General features: G+C 57.3%; 1 long non-coding RNA gene across 1 annotated transcript; it reads right to left on the bottom strand.

Annotated features, from left to right (window-relative positions):
* Positions 1–8,684: 8,684 nt before the first annotated feature.
* Positions 8,685–10,690, bottom strand: LOC109276866 (uncharacterized). The gene is made up of 3 exons (XR_002084877.2): positions 10,494–10,690; positions 10,099–10,294; positions 8,685–9,663 (listed from the first exon to the last, which is right to left on the bottom strand). It is a non-coding gene; the product is annotated as an uncharacterized LOC109276866 (long non-coding RNA).
* Positions 10,691–12,499: the final 1,809 nt, after the last annotated feature.

Raw genomic sequence — 12,499 nt, 5'->3', positions numbered from 1 at the left:
AGTTTCTGCATCTGGGAGCCAGAAAGCTGCTAAGTGCACAGCGTAGTTGGGAAAAATCTCACTTGATCAAGACAAAGGAGGCTGAAAAGAGGCAGCCAGGCGACCCTGAGAGGTTGTGAGTGGCAGGTAAGCCGGGGCGGGCAGGAAACACTTGTGTTGGGCAGAGGGCTCGTGAGTGTTTCAACTTCATGTTGTTATGCTATTTATAAATGTTTTTAAACCTCAGGACCGTCGCAATAGAACCGTTGTGAGACCAGGTGCAAGAGGCCGAGGGCCCGAACCAGGTCGGGGACAGGCATGCCGATGTGAATTCGCACACCCGACAGAGGCCAGGTGCAGGGTCGACCCCCGGGACCAGGCGGCTGGGAGGATGTGGGGAAGGTGGTGCTGGGACAGCCTGACCACGGTGTGGATCGCGTTGGAGGAGGCCCTCGAGGACCAGCCACCAGTTCCCGCCTCATCATCTCGCGGGGATTCAGGCCGGGCCTGGCCAAGCGGCGGGCAATCGGCAACTTCTCCTGCGATGCCCAACACTGTTGAATAACAGAGCGAGTGAGTTCTGAGTCGGTGGTTTGGGGGTAACCCGGGGAGTCTCTGGGGCCCCAGCCACCCTTTCCCGGCGGTCTGCTCCTTGGGCAGAGGCTCGCTGCGGGGCCCGGCTCAGATCTGAAGCCCCCCCCCCCGGGTGTCTGTGATGGGGCATCTCAGCACAAGGTCTGTGTGTGTGCTGGGGGGTCAGGGTTGTCCCGTGGGCCTGCCGAGAATGCGAGGCATCCAGAGAGGGGTGAAACCGTCTGAGCCGATGACTCAGGGATTACGAGGGCCCACCCACCTCTGTGCATGGTTCCGACCCCCAGAAACCTCCTGCTTTCTTTCCAGGAGCAAAGGCAACTGATCTGTCACGAAGGACGAGTTCATCCCAGGAAGCCGGGCCGATCCCGGGTCCAGGCGGCCGAACCCCAGGGAGAGGATTACCAGGCGTCTCATATGCGTCACCGCCTTTAATTTGCTGGAGAGCGTCCCCCCCCCTTTCAGTTTACTTTGTCCTCTGGGCAACCCTGTAAGACAAGCGGGAAAACTTGGCTTCACCCTTCCCTTATGCGCATGATGCTGTCTCCACCCATTACATGGATCATCAAATGATAATACAGGGAAACTGAGGCCCAGAAACGTTAGAGCAGCTGTCCAAGGGGCCACAGTCAGGCCAGACCCGGTGCCTTGTAACTTCTGAGTTGAGACTCTTCTTGGACAATAGCGCCTCCCGGAAGGGTCCTCGGGGATGGTCATGGCAAAGATGTCGGTGTAGACGCCGACGGTCTGGTCACAGATCTGTGCTTCATATGTTTACAATACATGAGGTGGGCCGGGGGGCGGTGGGGGTGGGGGGGTGCCAGGAACTGACTGAGGACGACCTCAGAAGCCAAGGGCAAAAGTTTCAGCTTTTCCCAAGAGCAGGAGGGACCCGGCATCTCTCCAGCATGGGGTGGTCGTGGTGAAGAAGCCTGTCATCAGGGTGAACTGGATGCCCGGGAGACCATGCGGCTTTTTCGGGGGCCTGAGGAGTCAACGCGAAGGAAGCCACGCTCTTTGACCTCTGCGGGTGGTACTGGCTTGCCCTGAGCCAGGCCTACGTCCACAATGTCCCGGGCTCCAGGCCATGCCAGCCACCCACCAGGACAGGGAGCTCTACTCTGCTGCTCGGGAAGTCTAAGGATGCCCCCTTCTGCAGGGTGTCTCCATCCACGGAGTGTTTCTATCCACAGAGTGTCTCCATCCCTGGGAAGCCTCCATCCATGGGTGCCTTCATCCCCGGAGAACCAGGAGACCTTCCTTCTCTTTCCTTTCCTGGATCAAAGAACACTGGCTGGCCGGCTCCAGCCCTAGGTACTGGATCCAAATGAATCGCCTTTGTTACTTTAACGGTGCAAGCGTCCCTCCAAATCTTTTCCATGCAGCAGATTCGTGTATGCTGCTAAAAATACGAACACTGACTCACAGCTTCTGAAGATAGAAGGGAGAAAGAACTCTGCGTGGCCTTTCTGCTCTTTGGAGTCAGGCCAGGGTGCCAGCACGGGCCGAGGGCCTGAGAGCAAGCAGGAGCTCGCACACAGCTACAGAAGGGAAAGAGGGAGAGAGAGAGAGAGAGAGATGTCCAGACGGGACCAAGGGGTCTGGACAGGACCCAGGGCTCCGGGCTGTCAGCCACACCCTCAGGGCACAACTCTGCAGTTGCCAAGAAACCTTTCGCAGCATTTCTTTGAGTCCTTCCTCTGCTCCGCTTTTTGGGGTGTTACCTTGTGAAAGGGGTAGATCTCAGTGCTTGTTTATGGTCTTTTGTGCCAGTTCCGCCACCGTCCAGCTCAGACCAGCCTTGCGGCCGCCGTGAGAGCCTCCCTGATAACGCCCGGATGTGTCTGAGGGTCCCTGATACGCTGGACCCTCCGCGGGGCCCCCCGTGGAGAGCGGGCTGCTGGAGAGATCCACAGGGCACCAGCCTCACCCAAGATGAGCAAGACAGGGCCGTTGCCACCCCTCCTCTCCTGACGCCCCAGCCGGCCTCGAGCCCGGCACCCCGCCCTGGGAATGCCTGGCACCCTTCTGTCTCCGCTCTCGCCTCCACCCCGGGGGTCGAGACGCAGCATCTGGAAGAAATGAGACTCTGCAATTGGCAACCGGCTCAGGCAACCTGTGCTTCCTCCTCATCTAAATGAGGGCATTAGCAGATGCCCCCAAGGGGGATGTGAGTTAAGGGAACGCAAATCTGTAAGACCGTCCGCCCGATGCCCGGCCGGAGAGGCGCGCGTGGTCACGGATTAACGCGCATTGTTAGTTACTGTGTCCGGGCCCCCGGCTCTGCTCTCCCAACGTGGGACCTCACTTACCCCATCCCCGCCCCACATCTGGGTCTCTGGCCCCTCTCCTTCCTGGGCCCCTCAGGGCTCTGAGTCATGGACAGTTGGCTGAAAAGCCAACTCTGTAAGCCCTCACCCCTGGGAAGCAGCAGCTGAAGAAAAGAAAGCCTTGAAGAGAATTTTCTCGGCAGCCAAGGCCCTGCGATGAATCAGGATTCTTTTCAATCCCTGACTTTATTCCAGGAGACCCCCTCGGGGTGCAGAGCCGGCAGGAGTGGGCACGCGGAGGACCCAGGGGAAAGGAGCCGGGTCTGTGCTGAGGAATAAGGTGCTACTGGGTCCCCATTGGGCTCTCAAGGAGACCTGTCCTGCTGTGTCTAGAACTGAGGGGCGAGACGTCCCTTCCCGTGCATGAGCACCCCCCGCGGAGTCTGCCTCCTCCTTCTCCCTGAGGCATCCCCCCCCCCCCCCCGCAACACTTAGCCTCCCTGAAAATCGTCTACCCAACTGTGGTCGGTGTGGAGCAAGGGACAGGGAAGGAGATTTGGGGTGGGGTGGGGCCCTAAAACAAGAATGTGGCCAGAGGTGGCTGGCCACTCGCCCACCTGGGGCCAGTGCCTCCGTGCCCGTGCCCCGGGACCCTCCAGCCCTGAACGGCCAGCCGTGAGGGTGTCCGCCCTCAGGTCAAAGCCGGCTGCCAGCTGCCCCCACACCTGCCCCCCCCTTGCTCTCCCCTGCGTGCAGTATCGGCAGAGCGCGGGGCAGCCGGGACGCCTGGTTCCCCGGGACTCTCAGTCGCGGCAGGCGCTTAATGACCAACTGCCCCCCCCCCCATGCCTCCAAAGCACTGGAAAGTGCTGGAAGGTAGCTGTTAGCAGCAGACCACATTAAACAGCGAACCGATCCAACTAGAGACCTGGTTGGGTGTGCTCGGTACGCCCGCCCCCAACGCTGCCACACACGCACCCCCTTTATGGGAGCTGTGCACGGCCACCTTGATCCATGGGCAGCTAATTATCCTGCAGCCGAGCCCTGTGGGGGAGAGGGGAGCGGGAAGTGGGAAGGAAAGCCCGTAATTAAACCTTTGAGTGCAAAGTGTTCTTTCCATGTTGGAGACTGATTGAACCGAAAAGGAGGAGGGTCCTACCAGAAGGTTAATTCCCAAATTGGCCACCTCTGGTTTAACTTGGGAGTTAAGTGGGACTTTTTTTTTTTTTTTAAGATGGTGGACGGTTAGAATTTTATTGTTATTATACTGCCTGCCACAACGTTCCCTCTTCGTGCCCTTCTGGGTCAGGTTGTTGTAATAACGGCTCCAACTTGCTCCTGCCTGCCTCAATCGGTGCCCCTGGGTGGCTCGCTCTGAGCTCAGCCGCCCGACTGGCTTTGCCAACGAGAGATGTGACTTGGGAAGCGCCCGTGGCCTTTGGAACCCCGGGACCACCGAGGGAGAAGCCCAGGCTCACCTCCCCAAAGCTGCGAGGCCACGTGGGCCCTCTCAGCCGGGATCCTGAGCCCAGCCAGCCTGCCGCCTGCCTGACCTGCCCAGGCTAATCCACAGAAAACCGAGAAGTAACGAACACAGTTCTCAGCCACCCAATCGGGGGGTCATTTATTGTCAGTCACCTAACCTGGGGGTCATTTTATTCTTTTTTTTAAGTTTACTTATTTTGAGAGAGAGAGAGAGAGCATGAGCAGGGGAGGGGCAGAGAGAAGGGGAGAGACAGAGTCCCAAGCAGGCTCCACACCGGCAGCGTGGAGCCCCGCGCAGGGCTCGCTCCCACAAACCACGAGATCGTGACCTGAGCCGAAATCAAGAGTCAGATGCCCAACCGACTGAGCCACCCAGGCGCCCCCATATATAAGATTTTTAAGTGGCCATACACTCTGGCATAGCACTGTCCACAGTGTCCCCTCAAGTATACAAAGTTTAAGATTGTTTATTTCAGTACTGTTTGTCACAGTAGAAGAAATGTTGAGCAACTGACCGTCTGTGCCCAAACCCAAGGCAAACCCAAGTATCCAGTGAACCAAAAGAAAAGACGCGAAAAAAAGGTGTCCTTTTATCAACCAGGTGTCCACGTCCCCACCGCGTCCCCTTTGGGGTCACAGCACGCTTTTCAGAAGGCATCAGGCCACCGGACATTTTATCCTGGGCCACGGGGGCCCCCACCCTCCCCCTGAGGACAACACCCCATCGGGTTACGCTCATTCATCCTGTAGGGGCGCATTCGTACTTCCCACGGGTCGTCACTTGAATTGTATTTTCGGTGACTCCTTAAAGCCTTGTTTACAACAGCATTGATTGAAGTCTAGTCCATGAAATGTAAAAGAATTCCTGTTTTTTTAAAACAATATTGCCTTATATCAAATCATACACAAGTGTCTATCAAGGGATTCCCTTACTTAGTCACGATGCATCCGTACAGTGGAAAACAATATCGTTTTTAAAAAAGAACGAGATAGGGGCACCTGGGTGGCTCAGTCGGTTGAGCATCCGTCCGACTCTCGATTTCGGCTCAGGCAGTGATCCCAGGGTCATGGGATCGAGCCCCATATTGGGCTCCATAATGGGCGTGGAACGTGCTTGAGATTCTCTCTCTCTCTCTCTCTCTCTCTCTCTCTCTCTCACTACTTCTGACCCTCCCCAGCGCTCGCTCTTTCCCCATGTAAAATTAAAATTTAAAGAAATAAAGACATAAAAGGATGTGGGGCTCAAATGACCTGAGCCGAAGTCGCATGCTTAACTGACTGAGCCACCCAGGCGCCTGAAAAATATCTTTATTTTAGTAGCCTCCACACCCGACGTGGGGCTTGAACTCACAACCCTGAGATCGAGAGTCAGATGGTCTACGGACTGAGCCAGCCAGGTGCCCCTGGTAGCCTGTTTCTTGATTTGGGTTCAGGTTACCCCGATAAGATCACTCAGTAAAAATGTATCACGCTGTGCATTTATGATGTGTGTTATTTTCTGTCTGCTCATTCTGTACGTACATGAGGCTTTAATAAACAATTCACGTATAGGGGCGCCTGGGTCGCTCAGGTGGTTAAGCATCCGACTCCTGGTTTCGGCTCAGGTCGTGATCTCCCGGTTCATGAGTTCAAGCCCTGCGTGGGGCTCCGAGCTGATGGTGCAGAGCCTGCTTGGGTTTCTGTCTCCCTCTCCCTCTGCCCCTTCTCCACTCGGGCTCTCTCTCCCTCTCTCAAAATAAATGAATAAACTTCCAAATAATGAAGCAAATGATCAACGTATAAAAACGAAAGCGAAAGTACAAGGTTTACGAGACAAACGCTAGAGGAAAAGCAAATTTTAGTGCCAAACGCATAGTAGGTTGCGAATCCTTTTTCAAAGCGTCAGGAACTCCCAGAGGCAAGGCTCCAGATTCCCGACTTTTCTGGCTTTTCTCTAAGCAATGACTCTTGGGTCTTCGTACAATAGACCTAAGCGTTTTTCTAACAAACAAAAGGAATACGTAATTATTATTAGCAAGTTTAAGTACAGAGCCTGTTGCCCCCTGGAGAGACCCCACCCGCACTTCCGGATGCCCTCGCCTGTGCGTGCACACGCACGCACGCACACGCACACACTCACGCCCTTTCACGCGCTTGGGAGCCCTTCCCGGTTCAAAGGGCGAGCAATGAAAAGCAGAGGATTGATTCTTCTTTCCCCAGCTGCCACTTTTATGGGGCCCAGGCCCCTTCGGGTGACGGAGAGAGGCGGGGAGGCACTGATGAAATCTCATAATGACACTCATTAGAAACAGCAGCCAGGAACCTCCCACTTCTGGAGGCAGCCCCCCTCCTGCCCACCTCTGCTGCAGGGGAGCGGGGGAGTGGCGCTAGAAGTCCCCGGGTGGAGGAGGGAGGGAGGGAGGGAGGTTAAGGGAAGGTCATCTCTCTCCGTCTCTCCCTGTCTCTGTCTCTCTCGCGCGCTCTCTCTCTCAGCCCCACCCCTGCTGATGGGGTAAGGGGAGCGTCTGCGCTCCGGGCAGTTTGGGGTCACAGCCGGCCCGGCGTCTCGCCATACCTCTGGCCTCTCTGCACCACCAGTCCCTTATCGGGTGCCGGCCTCAGTCCCCACATCTGTGAAATGGGATGTTTACATCATCCGCCTTCAAAGGGCGTTTTCAGAGAATCCCATGGCAGCGCTCGCGGTCTGTAAATTGTCACCGGCTGCGTTGTAAAACATCACGGTGTCGAAAAGCACAGTTTCTGTTAATGGAGAGAGAGAGAGACAGAGAGACAGATGACAGATCCCGGGAACGGTGAGTGTCGCTCAGGACGCGTTCCAGTGTGAAATGATCTCTGTGGCCCGAGGAACAGGAGGGGACAGAGAGAGGGAGGACCCAGAGTCAGGGCGGTGGTGTGGGGGAGGATCTCCAGGTGGCACCCCTTCCCGCCTGGCCGGCCCAGCAGATCCAGAGCCGGCCCCTCTCCTCCTGCACCCCCTCCAGACGGTTTCCAGGAAGGTCTCGGTTGCCATGGGAACACCCGTCCAATTACCCTGCTTGCAGAAAATCACTTATCAGCCAACTTGGTTGGAACACATCCCTTCTACAGAGCAAACACCACCTCTTGGGTTTTCACCTCCCTCATAACCGGAGCTTTGAGTGAAGAAATGGAAAAGCAGGCAGGGAGACTCAGGCTTCAAGAGAGGGGGTCCTCGGGTCAGAGGCGGGTTCGGGAGGGAAGCGCGCCCCCCGCAGCCCCCCCATACACCACAGGTGGCTCCCTCTCGTCTGCAGGTCGGTGGACCCACTGGAGCCCCGGAAGGGGCCGAGGGACAGCAGGGCGTGGAAGGACTAAGGCTATTCCCGTCCACCCTGAGTCAGGCTCTTCTAGACCCTGGGTGTGCAAAGATGTCTTTGTTCTTCCCGTGGGAGGCTCGGAGACGGGGTGGGGTGGAGACCAGCGAGCGGATCATTAACAGAAACCACCCTTCCCCCACCCCCTCCGCGGCACAACTGAGACACAGTGGGGTGGTGAGCTGGTTTCACAAGAAAGCAACCAAAGTCGCAACCAGAAATGGGTGGAACAAGTCCTGGGGTCCCTGGGTGGCTCAGCGGGTTGAGCGTCCGACTTCGGCTCAGGTCGTGATCTCGGGGTTCGTGAGTTCGAGCCCCGCGTTGGGCTCTGTGCTGACAGCTCGGAGCCTGGAGCCTGCTTCCGATTCTGTGTCTCCCTGTCTCTCTGCCCTTCCCCCGCTCATGCTCTGTCTCTCTCTCTCTCTCTCTCTCTCTCTCAAAATAAATAAATAAACAGTTAAAAAAAATTTAACTTCAAAAAGAAAAAAAAAGAAATGGGTGGGATGAGAAACCCTACGGAAAGTGAAAATACTTTGGGGAATTCCGAGCCCCGTCCAGCTCCACACCAGGTGCACATCCTCCGGGGACATCGGGACAGCAGTGAAGTAGGAGGATGATGTCATTGACCCGAGTTGTTGTCTCCTCCAACTCCAGGGGGATGGTGTCAGGAGGTGGGGCCTTTGGGAGGCGGTCAAGTCACGAGGGATCAGTGTCCTTATGCAGAAGGAGCCCCCATTCTGCGACCCGAGGACACAGAGAGGGGATACCGGCTATGAACCAGGCCAACCACCCTCCGGAACCGTGAGAAATTAATGTCTTTTGGCTGTAAGCACGCGGTCTGGGGTGCTCTGTTAGAGTCGCCCAGACAGGCAGGGAGGGCAGACGGGGCCGAGTCCCCTCGGCAGCTCAGTGCCTGCCATCTGACATCTGACCTCCCCCCCCCCCCCCCCCCCGGTGTCGTCTCGTACCCGGCTTCCCTCCTACAGGACTTGTTCCTTCTTCTTTTTTTTTTTTTTATAATGTTTATTTATTTTTGAGAGAGAGACAGAGATAGGGCTTGAGCAGGGGGAGGGGCAGAGAGAGACAGGGAGATGCAGAGTCCGAAGCAGGCTCCAGGCTCTGAGCTGTCAGCACAGAGCCTGACGCGGGGCTCGAACCCACGAACCGCGAGATCATGACCTGAGCCGAAGTCGGACACTCAACCGACTGAGCCCCCCAGGGACCCCAGGCCTTGTTCCTTCCCTAGGAATCGGCAGACTGGTGACCGTAGCAAGGAAATCCCTCCACCACCCAAACTTCTGGCAAAACGAGCCGGCTGCTCTCCCCCGGTCACTTCCTCCCTCCCGGTCCGGGAAAAGCCCACCCTTGCTGCACCAGGACCGACCCAGCTCGGGAAAGAACAAGCCGCTTTGACAGTGGTGACCCGAACTCTGGTTAGTGCTCTCCCGCCAAATGCAAGCCCCCGTCCCCGCACACAGGACAGCACAGCCCTGTGCGTGTCCCTGTGCCCGTTCTGGCCTTTTGGAGCTCGCACGTGGCGTGTTTGGTCCTCCCCGCCATCGCGTCTTCGTGGGCGCTCGCTGCGGGATGCCCCCCCCCCTGCCTGGCACCCCTCGCCTTATCCCTCTGGGCACACTGACTGTGCCCTAATCCCGGGCTGCCTCCTGGGTGACTTCCTGGGCACAGAGACCATGTGACTCCCAGATGTCCTGCTCTCTCCATGTTGCATGCACCTGCCACTGAGTGCCTCCTGGCTCTTGGGACGGAACAGTCAGGTCTCCGTCCCCTCCTGCGTCTTGGAGGACTCCGATGGAATGACCCACCAGCAGACACACGGCCTCCCTCCCAGCGGAGCCAGAATGAGGTGACTCCGCTGTGGTGAGCTCCCCACCAGGCTCCAAGTTCCTCAAAGCCGCCGGCCCCGCGCGTGTTCCTTCCCTGGTCCTCGCCCCGTGCCACGCACGATGCCCTCACCTGCGAGATGCTCTGGAAATGCACGCTAGCAGCTGAAGGAATGAATACATCCCCCAAATGCAATAGACTTAAAAATCTCACATCTCAGGCGTTCTAACTCTCCCTGGCGGCCGGCGATTGTCGGCCGGGGCGCAAGGAACCTGGCCACTTGGCACTGGGGTGCCAAGTGGAATAATCTGCCTGCAGAACCGGGCAGGGCGAGTCCGGGCATCAGGGGGGCAGCGGGGAGTGGGGGAGGGGCTGAGACCGCAGGACAGGTTGGGGCAGAAGGTCCAGGGTCACTCCTAAGCAGTCAGTGCTCTGGGGAACCGTTTGACTGCAGCTCCATTGAGGTAGTCCCTACCCCCCCCCCCCCCCCGCAAGCCCACCCCACATCTGGGACCACCCACCGAGCTCATGGACTTCCACACCCCCCCCCCCAGGGAATTCCCAAATCCTAGACCAGCTGGGATCCTTTCTCTCTGTACCTCCCTCCTCCCAGGACAAGGACCTCACTGCTGACTCCTTGGGGGCTTCAGTCCTTGGCACCTGCTGGGGACGACCCCCCGGTCTTCCAGGGACTCAGATGCTCCTCGAACACCCGACCCCCATTTCCCAGGCCACACGACGGTCTTCTTCATTCCTGGCAGGGAGGGAAATCTTGAACGCTGGGGCTTTACAGACCTGTATTTGAAAACCCGAGCTTGCAGCTAAGTGACGTTGGACACGTCTACCTCCTGGGACAGAGACTTCCTGTCTATTCTGTGGAGACAAGGCGACCTCGCCGCCCCCTCCCCCGGGACTGCAGGGAAGGGACCCCGAGAGATGGCGCACAGGGAGCCCTGGCCCAGAGCCCCCCACCCTCCCGTCCCCCCCACCCCACCTTGCTCCGAGGGTCCGTCGAGCACACCCATGAGCCAAAAACTGGAACGTGTGCTTTGACAAGGGCCTTCCATGCCGTTGCACAGATAGACCAGCAAGTCTGGAAGCCTTAGGCTTGAACATCAAGATGGCAGGAAATTGAAATTCTGCAGACAGAGCAGACGTTGGGAGCAGGACCGTAGTGGGAACCTGGACTGATTCCCCCACCCCCTCCCCCCCACCCCGGGACAGACACATGGACAGACGCGCCCAACCCCAGGGACACACCCTCCTGCTTCACCTGTTGCCTTGGCCACGACCTTGCCCTGTCCTTGACGCGGGGAACACCTGTGGCCTGAACATCGGTGGCTCAGCACAGAGCCGGTGGCAACAGCGGCCCTCGGAGGGAATAAGCGCCCCCTCCCGCCCCCAGGAGCAAAACGACGCAAATACCACGGGCATGAGACCCTCGCCAGACCCTCGCAGCCCGCAGGTGCCAGGCTTCGGTTACAAACTACCCTGTTCTGATGAAGGCAGGGAAAACCTCCAGAAGGGAAAACAGCGTTCATTTTCGAGGTGGCGTTTTAGGGCAAAGCTCTGTGGAGCCGTCCCGGCCTCTTCATGATTTTACCAAAAAGGAGGGCTGTTTTGGTCCGCCCTAAAGTACGCACGGGGCATCCTCTCACCGAATACCTACTCCGCTCCAGGGAGAATGAATCTCTTCCTTTCTAGAACAATACAAAGGTGGGTAATTAGTGTGTAATCATTAATGGGTAATTTTAGAGGCATTGAGCAGAGTTCATAACATCATCCCGAATAAATCTGCATTTAACTGAACTCCTTTTTTTCTCTCTTCTGTGATTTTTTTTGTTGTTGTAGCTGTAATCATTTTAATTGAGATTTTCCCTAATGAAAACAAAGAACACTGTATGTGGGAGAATCGGCTTCTGGGGAGGCCACGGGTGCAGCGGTGCCCCGTTTCCTGCCTCAGCGCCCAGGCCCCCGGGGCCCTCCGTCTCCGGTGGCTTCTGCCCTCCGTCTGACAGCAGGTGCAGGCGGGTGGGGGGTGTGTGCACAAGTGTGTGTGTGTGTGTGTGTGTCTATTTGTCTCCGTTCCCTTATTGCCCGGATCCAGAAGGATGGGGTGGTGCACAGGAGAGATGTGATCCGTGAGCCAGGAGCTCTGGATGTTTAGTCTGACTCTACAATTAACCAGGGGAGTGACCTCGGGCACCTTGCCCTCCCTGTGCCTCGGTTTCCTCACCTGTAAAATGCCAGGGTCTCTCAAGGCCTCAGCTCAGTCAGGCAATGGATGTCCTGCCGGGTCCTCGGGGACTCCATCAGGGTCGTGACGTGCACTCAGTGTGTCACAAGGGGGAGCAGGTCCTGTGTCCCCACCCTCCAAAAGCCACTTTCCAGAAGCTTCCACCAAGCATGGCACACAAACAGGAGAATACTGGCAGGTCCCGCCCTCTGGGTACTTAACATCAGGACTTGAGGGACAGAGGGGCGGGCAGACAAAGGCTAGGGGATGACAAAGCCCACCCGGACCTGTGCGGCCGTGAGTTCTGGGTCCTCAGACTCTGCCCCGCCCCTCTCGCTTGGGCAGGAGCCTGTCCCCTCATGAGTCCCCTCTGCGGGAGGCTCTAGATACCTTGGCCACTTAATTCTGACTCGGCAATTTTCATGTCTTACGTTCCCAACCACAGTCTCCATGTTGCTAAACCCCCTTCTCTCGGGGCCCCAACCTCTGGGTTTCTTTCTGCCCCCAACCCCAAGCTACTCGTGGGCCCCTGATTCTTGGGAGCATCTTTCATTGGACGGATTTTACGCTGAGCTTTCCCTAATGCCACCTGGCCCACTCAGGCCGCCTTCCCTGGCAAACGCAGGACTGGAGGTGCACAAGGAGGGGTTCATTCAGGCCTTTCCGGTGGTTCTAGGCAGAAAGGTAGTCCCACCGTCCAAGACTTCCCAGGCCAGACTTTTTTTTTTTTTTTGAAAGAGAGAAAGAGAGAATGCATGGGGGAA

The sequence above is a fragment of the Panthera pardus genome, unplaced genomic scaffold, assembly GCF_024362965.1.
Source record: "Panthera pardus isolate Hobbes unplaced genomic scaffold, ASM2436296v1 HiC_scaffold_3, whole genome shotgun sequence".
NCBI lineage: Eukaryota > Metazoa > Chordata > Mammalia > Carnivora > Felidae > Panthera > Panthera pardus.
This window is presented reverse-complemented; position numbering and strand designations above follow the sequence as displayed.